This window comes from Poecilia formosa, unplaced genomic scaffold (assembly GCF_000485575.1).
Source record: "Poecilia formosa unplaced genomic scaffold, Poecilia_formosa-5.1.2 Scaffold59, whole genome shotgun sequence".
Classification (NCBI taxonomy): Eukaryota; Metazoa; Chordata; class Actinopteri; order Cyprinodontiformes; family Poeciliidae; genus Poecilia; species Poecilia formosa.
In genome coordinates this window covers 1,009,239-1,017,942 of record NW_006799998.1, presented here as the reverse complement: position 1 = coordinate 1,017,942, position 8,704 = coordinate 1,009,239, and positions in this window count along the sequence as shown.

The following is an 8,704-nucleotide window of genomic DNA, read 5'->3' as shown; positions in this document are numbered from 1 at the left end:
GAAGATTTCTTTGTTTCAAAATTTGTCATGATCTTCATCTGTTACTGCAATTAAATCCAAAATTGAAGAAAGAAAAAAAAAAAAAAAAAAAAGAGCATCGGTATTCAGCTGCTCTCCCACCAGAAGGGGATTGGTGGGTGGGCGAGTGGTAGGGTAGAGGAGCTCCTATCACTCCCCTCTGCTAATTAAAACTAACGACTCCAGGTGCTGAACGGTGCCGGGCGAGGGAACTGCCGGGTGGCTTGTTTGTGTTGGTGGTTCGCCTTCATTACCGCCCCCATCCATTCTCCTTAGGAGCCCGCTGCAGTATCGACTCAGATCCCACCACACAATGTGCAGTGTAAGGGGGTGTGAGGGGAGGCGATCTAAATGCAAATGCTTGGGTGTGATGCGCCATAAAAGTGTGCATAGAAGTGATATGTGCTGCAGGTAGAGGATCTTTTCTTTAAGCAAAAGAGGTAATGTCTTGATTATGGGCTTCAGGTCAATAACCAGATCGGGCTTTTAAATACTCTCCGAGTGCCTTGCAATGAAAGAGGTTGTTTCTCGGCAGGGAAGAAGTCAATTAACATATTTTCTCCTCAACCTTTGAGTTATACGGTGATCAATATGAGAGAGGAAGAGGGTAAGAGTGCTGTGTCTATTCCCATCCCTGTCTTTTTAAATCACAGCAGGTCTCAAGAGTCTATAGACCATCCTGACATTTCACTGACACACACAAATTCACACTGTGCAGCATGCAACCCACAGCCTGTGTGGTGCATTTCCATAATTATAATAAATTGCTCCTTAATACTGCTGGCACCATCACAAATGTAAAATATGTCAGACTTTAATTCTGGATAATCAGTTTCATTAAATGGTGGGTTGTAGATTACATTATTTTTTTTTTAGCTTGAGCAGAGTCCTAGGTTGTACAGTGCTGTGAAAAAGTATTTGGCCCACAAAATATTTATTTATTTTTTATTTGTCACACTTAAATATTTCAAAAATAAATAAATGCTAGTATTTGGTAAACATAACCAGACTGAAAGTAGTTTTCAAATGATGACTTTTGTTTTGTATCGAGTGGAAAAATATATATAGAAGTTGCCGTGTGATACTTTTTTTTATTTTTTTATTTTTCTTCCTTAAGATCTAGATGCGAAAGATCTAGATGGACTGAAGTTCCTCGCAAAGAAATGCAAAGCACTCACTGCGAATTACTGCAAAGAGCGAGCTTGGGCTGGATTTTTCTTTTTTTTTTTTCCTTTCTACAACCGAAAAATTAACTGAAAGCTGCTTTTTATGTTTAAGTGTGGCGAACAGCAAAAATAGAAGGAATCCGTAGGCGGTGAAGTACATTTTCATACCGTCGAGTCGTCTCAGGCTAAGTTCTATTATGAGACAAAAATGTTAAAAGGACAAATTTCACCATGATCCTACTGAAGAAGCATCCTGTATCACTGAGAAACAGATTGTGTTTCCTGCATATTTTTTTTTTCCATCAAAGGATTGCCATGATGTGAGAGACAATGAACGCCACAGCACTGAGTTGAACAGCAGAGAGCTCTTTATAAAAAGAAACTCAGAAATGATCTACCAATTGAAAGTTTTTGGAGGGATTTTCAAGTTTTGTTTTTATGGGTCTTGCTGTGTTTCGAGATTGCGTACACTGTTTAATATTAATAAGTAACCAAAATAAATCCCTGGGAGGTTTTGTAGATGTTAAGTTCAATAGTAATATGAATTTTGCATCACTGGTCTAGATGCATTCGGTGAAGCAGAGCGTTCCGACAACAGTGGGAAATCAAAAAGCCCTTTTGAGAAAACACATGGGTAGCGGTGGACCACAACCATCCCAATTAAGTTAATTAATTAGCTTCAACAGTAATTGGCTGATTGGAGTTTGGTGATGAGGGTGTGAGGTGGCTGGTTTGGTGTCTGACCTGCTCTGCTGTTGGGATAGGTGCCTTGTAGAGGTGATGCTCTGAGAGCAATGGGTGGCTCTGAGGGCCTTGTGGCTTGCCTCTGAGTAAATGTCTTGGCTTGGTGCTGCTCGGTGCTGTGGGTATTCATGGAGGCATGGTGGAGTGTAGGGCCAAGTCTGGTGTGGTGGTTGTCTGTGGATGTTTGGAGGATCTGTCTTCCATGCCAAACTTTGGGTTGATGTCCTTGTCATGGTTGTTACTGTTTCTCTGGCTGGCCACCTACTCTGTTTTTTGTTATTCGTGGGTCATTTTCTTACATCTGGCCTATTGTAATTCTCTTTAATCTTGAGAGGTGAGTTTGAAATATGTTTAAAGTAATTTACTTCATCTCTTATGTTTTCGTCTTGTCTATGCCATCTACCTCAGTTGTTTTGACATGTTCAGTCTAGTGCCTGAACCAGACGCAACCTCTAACTTGTTTCATTTAAAAAACAAAAAAAAAAGTCACATGTGCAACAAGAGGAATATCCTCCTTTGCCTTCTTTTGTAGAGCAAATCTGCTACTGCAAGGGAACTGATCCTACCGTACTTTTGCCTAAGCTCTCAGAACAGCGGACACAAATTTTCAAATATTCACTTGACATACATTTTCGAAAGTCTCCCTTTTGTTCTTCTGGGAGTTTTGTCTCTTTGATCTCCCTCCCATTCTTCTTGGCAGAAATACTTAGATAGAGAGTGCTGGGGCAGCCACTGTCATGTCACTCCAGTTATTGTCCCCTGGGTTTGAATCCAAAGCTTTATCACTATAGAGCTTAAAAATAGTTTTATGGCTGTATTCCTCTGGTTGTTGCCTTGTTGAACTCTCAACCTTCCCACCAGACTGAGATTCTGTGGACCTATGCTTTAATAGTTCTTTACATGATTTTTTTTTTTTCTCAAATTCCCAGCAGGCTGTTGTGAGCCACTTAAAGAGGAACGTTCTGTGTCCTGATGCAACACCGTAAATGTCAGACTGGATGAGCATTGTGCTCATGGTTGTCCTTTTGTCTGGCTATTCTCTCTTTCTCCCTGCTTATTTGGTTTGTGCATAATATGTATTGTAACTCAGATGACCAAACTTGTTTTGTTTTAAAATAAAGAACATTTATTCTCACCTAAATATGTACCTGTGCAGTACCGTGAAAAAAGTATTTCCTTCTTACAAATGTCTTTTTTGCCACGTTAGCGCTTGCGCTCATCTAACAAATATCAAACAAACAAATCATGCGTAAAATACATAAATATATATTTATAAATGACATTATTTATGAAAGGAAAAAGCTATCCAAAACAATCTGACTCTGTTTGAAAAATGTCCCTCCACCCAACTTCTTGTTAAGTCAGGAATTAATTATAATCTTTTTTTTTTTTTTGTTGTTTAATTTCACAAGCAACACAACAGTCTGATGACCTGGAAATTCAAAACTTAATTAAATAGGACCTATCTAACAAAACAATGCAGGTTAAAAGGCGTCATGAAGCCACACGTCAAGCCCCCGTTTCGTGGAATTGAAGAACAAGTGAGAAACAAAGTCACTGACATCCATCTGTACAGAAAGGGTTAAAGGGCCATTTCTGAGGCTGTGGAACTACAGCTGTAGCCATTATTCTCAAATGGGGAAAACAATGAACAGTGATGAGGAATCCCAAGAGTAGCTGGCCTGCCACCTCTGACAGAACCTGACCAGTGGGCTTGCATCTAAGTAGCTTATTGTCAGCTTTGGCATTAACTGCATTGTTACATGCTGATGTGTAAATCACACTGAATAAAAAGGACTGCCAAATACTCTTACAGAAATGTAAACAACCATTAGGGAGAGATTGATTTTTCACAAAGAGCCGGATTGGTTTATACAGCTAGATTTTTTATTTTATTTTTTTTCCTTTTAATAAATAAAATCACTTTAACAGGGCACTTTCTATTTATTGCAGGTATCTTTGTCTGATATTATGAAAATTGATGGTGATCTGAAACAGAAGAAATCCATAAGTGGGAGGAAAATGTTTTCATTGCACTCGTCCAACTCTGCAAACATCCATTTCACAGGTATTGCTTTTTTTCCTACCTCCTGAATAGGAGGCACTGTACACACATACATGCATCTAGCAAGTTTAATTAGAAAAAGCTAGGCAGTATACTAAGTAAGAGCATCGCAGGGACAACTGAAAAAAGGTAGGATACACTATAACAACGTTTCTGAAAGTATATGCAAATGTGAAATTTCACTCTTTTGTATATTTTGGGTGTATACGTCGTATTTTAGTCGTTACATTTTTATAGTTAGTGTCATTTGGACACATTTTTGCAATACATTCTTTCAGCTAATGACAAAACAGAAACCTGTTTTAAGATAATTTAAAAAAAAACTTGAATATGCTGCATACACACAAAAATATGATATTTGGAAGTGATCCAGATTTCAGTTTTCTTTACGTTGACGGTTTAAAATATTTGCTGTGGAAGAGACCAGTTTTCATCATTTCTTATAGTGTACACACTCATAACTCAGGAACCTGACTTCCTCATGACCAAATCCTTTTCCAGACTAAATATTTGTGACAGAACAATTTCAGAAGCCATTGGGGTAGAAGAATGTGTTTACAAACCAACCTCCCTCTTTTCTCTCATGACAAAGGTGGTATGACTGGTACACACTGCTCGCCACATTGTTATCCACCCTTATCAGCAATCTATGCGTCTTCCCATTCCCACCTGTCCACCAGAGGGCGTCAGTGAGTTTCAGCTGACTCCTGACTGTCACTAGTGATTGACCGCCTACCTCCAAACCAGGTCTTCATTTACCCTTCTAGTGTTGAGGGGAGACAGTTTTTCATTTGAATCTGCAGTTATTAAATTGTGTCCTGACTGAATCGTTCATATCGGCCAGTTTGTTGCCATCACACTCGCAATAAACTGCCTCTGACCTTTAACCCTACTGTGTTCTCAGAGCGGGAACGCATTCATCACTCGCTCCTCCTGTGCATATGATTCCACACATTGCATTATTAAACTCAGTGAGTTAACTTTAATTTGAATGAAATCCAATAAACAAACTTGCCTGAGGTGGAAATGCTAAACAAAGACCAGACAACGCAGGCATCATTGTGCCTGTAATGCCGTTAGCGGTGGTTCTTGATGGGTCATTAAAAATTCTTATTGAAGTTCTGTTTGCCCACAGCGATGTTGATTTTCTTTTGATGGCTCTTTTCTCCTTCGCAATTGACTCTCTAGGACAAATTAAAGGCTCATCTAGGACTATATTAAGTAGGCCAGCAGAGTTTATTGGATGAGCTCGGACTTGGATTGGACACTTCCAGGGTTTATTTAATTCTCTGCTGCTGAAGAATGGAAAGGTATTCCAAGATGTGAAGCACATAAGCCTCTTAATTCCAAGAACAACAGCAAATATATTAGGTGTGGACTATATTGGATCAGGAAAGCTTTTTATGCTCCTTCAGTTCACTGAGAATTAGGGAACCCAGCCTTCTCTTACTTTGGACCATTAGTGTGGAATCATCTCCAAAAAGGAACTTAAACTGTCTGATCTGATTCCACTGGGAGTATTTAGGTAGAACATGGCAGCGGGCCTTTGTTTTTCTTCTTATTCATAGCTTTATTCATTATCTTTTACATTTTGACACTATTTTGATATGCACTTATACACTTATTTCAAATGCAATTTTTACAATTTTCTGTAATATTGGAACAGGTCTTTCTTGAAAATGAGAATAAGTCCTGTGGTAACACTTCATAAGACATTTCAATCTGGAAAGACTCAGACGAAGAAAAAGGAACAATTAAAAGATTTAATGACAGCAATGAATAACAGTTCTTTGGCGCTCGGGCCCCGGCAGCTGATCTGAGCTGAGATTTGATGTGAACTCGATGAACATCCCGATAACCGATTAGGGATGCTCTCCCCCCGGGGCCCGACACTGGTGGTGGAGGTCTGGAAAGGGTGCCATCCTGGAGAGCCGAAGGATGTGGGTGGAGAAGGGGCGGTGGTGGGTTGAATGCAGCTGGGAAGCGGCTGACGACTTCGGTGTGGATCCTTTTATGCAGAGCTTGATTGATGATTGGACACGCCGGGTGAGGTCCAGAGCTGAGGTCGGAGATGAACATAACGCCGATGGGCGAACGGAGGTGATGGAGTCTTCCAGGTTGAATTTTCGCTATCAGCTACATTATTATGCAACCATGATTAAGGTATAGAAACAACAATCTTATCAACTCTGACATGCATGGTGCCAGTGCAGAGACATGTAATTTTGTTTTCAAAATTTCACATTCAAAAATCTGAAATGTTTTAGATGTAACCCTTTTGACACATCTGAATAAATTACTCAGTATTTAACTGCTTTCAAAATGTAATTACTAAAGAGCCATCTAAACTGTCTGTGTGTATTTGGTGGGTTTGCACATGTATGATCTTCCATTCAAGGACAAATGCATACATTTAAAAAATGAAGACATTTCGCTTCGGTGCAGACCAGGGAAGTTTTTTCACACCAAACACCCATGCAGGTCCTCATGGACCTTACTTTGTGGATATCTTCACGAGTTTCTCAGTTTTTCTCTGAACCGAGCTTGGCTTCCTTTTGGGTTTTGGAACAGCCTGTTCCAAAACCCAAAATGTGTTCTGTTCATGAAAAAAAAGAATAAAAACAAGAGAAAAACATGCACTAGTGGAACTAGCTTCAGCTTATTAGGTTAATTCCTGAATGGTCAGTCACATAATTGAGGACAAAAAAATGCTGACAGATGCTGAGCCTTTCAAAACTAGCATTCAGGTGAAATACACAAAAGCCTCAGTGCGGTAATTCTCAGAAATGAAATATTGAAGTGTCTCACTGTTAAGTTTGAAAGAAGTTCACCTAACATGCAGAGTGTGAGAAGCAATTCTTTGATTCTTTCAAATTGAAAAATTTGTACTGAAAGGCTCTATTGTTAACAAATTAAGAGCAGACAGAATTCACTGCACGGCATTGAAGCACCTCTTAAAATTCTTGTTAATGGGCACAATCTCACATCTGTACCCAGCATTACAAGCTGACGTGCTACCAAAAAATTTTATGTGCTGCTGCTTTTTTGGACTTGAGCTCACTTCACATGAGCAAAGATAAAGTGGAACACTATCAGGGAGTTTAAAATCTAATTGGCATGAATAACCTGTGTATCCTTGTGGATCAAAGGCTGCTGTTTTCACAAAATCGCTAAGTGGAATCAGCCCTCACTCCGGCATTATTTTTGAAAGAAGAGGTGATGCGGCTCAGCGATAAACAGACCTCTGGATGAACTTTTGGAAAATAGCTGCTGTTGAAAATCTCAGAATAAAGATGCTTTTGTCCAAAAATGTTCAACGTTCAACATGTCTGTTGAATAATTAATGATAATTACAGATTCTGTTTTATTTACATATTACTAATATGAAGACCTTTTTGAAAACTGGTCTAGAATATTATGCACATGAATTATTTATTGAAAAACAGTATGGTTTTTATCTATTATCTCTAAGAACTAGCTTTAAGAAGACTATCATCCAATTTGCATGATAGTTTTGAGATCAAAACAACAACAACAAAAAAAAACTATCAAAAAAAACCTACCAAATTCTCATTAGAGGTAAATGGTAAATTGCTGACTGAGGTACTTTGAAAATATGCATCACACAGATCCTAAAAGGAGCACGTTCTTAGTCGACCCATCTTCCGAGCCAATGTTAAACTTACAAATCAGAGTTTGATTTAAAATCAAGCAAACTAACGTCACATATAGTTACTCCTGTGTAGAACAAAATGTCACTGTCAGTTTATTTTCCCATTCCTTTTAAATTTATTCAGATAAAATATACCCTTACAACAATTCATCTACTGTATTCTATTTATGTCACATAGAGAATAAGAGAAGACATTGGTTTATAAAACAGAGTGTTTATAAAACAGAGTAATAAGAATATCTAGTTTCCTTAAGTATGACATTTTATCCTTTTCTGTATTAGTATTCACATAAGTTCTCCATTAGTGTTTACTTAAATTTTACATGAGTTGTGTTTGAGATCACTGCATTTTCAGATATTATGGCAACAAAAACACATTGAGGCAGATTGGGCTGGATTGGTGGACTGACCGCCATCATGGCTGCTTTGTTTCCAGTATAACTCTGGACCAGTCCACAGGGATATGAATGGGTGTTTGATGCAGACGAAGCTGCCTTGTCGGTACAGAGTTCTGATACCAAACCAGCAATGCTCTTTTAAAAGAATGGTCAAATATTCCCATAACGGGAGGATCAATAACACATCAAAGCCTATTAAAAAGACATTAAAGGCAACTAACCCAAAACGTTTGGCCAAAATAGTGTATGACTGAAGCCCTTCGAGCTGATATTTTACACCATCTTCAGGGAAAATGCATAGTGCTTACTAAAGTCAACAAATGTCCTTGAAACTCACTTCCTGTCACACGTAATAAGAGTTAATAGTTTTTCCTTCCACACATTTAAAAAATATTTTGTACTTTTTTGAAAACCTGCATTGAAGTAAATTTTTTTTTTGGTAGTTATTATTTTGGCTCTAGTGGCCTTTATTTGATAGTTAATTGACAGGAAAGTGGATAATGAGAGAACGGAGAAGACATGCAGCAAAGGTCGCCAAGGCCGGGAATCAAACCTGCGGCAGCTGCGTCAAGGACTAAGGCCTCCATATGTGGGTTGTGCTTAACCCCTGCGCCACCACAGTACACCCCTGAAGTTAATT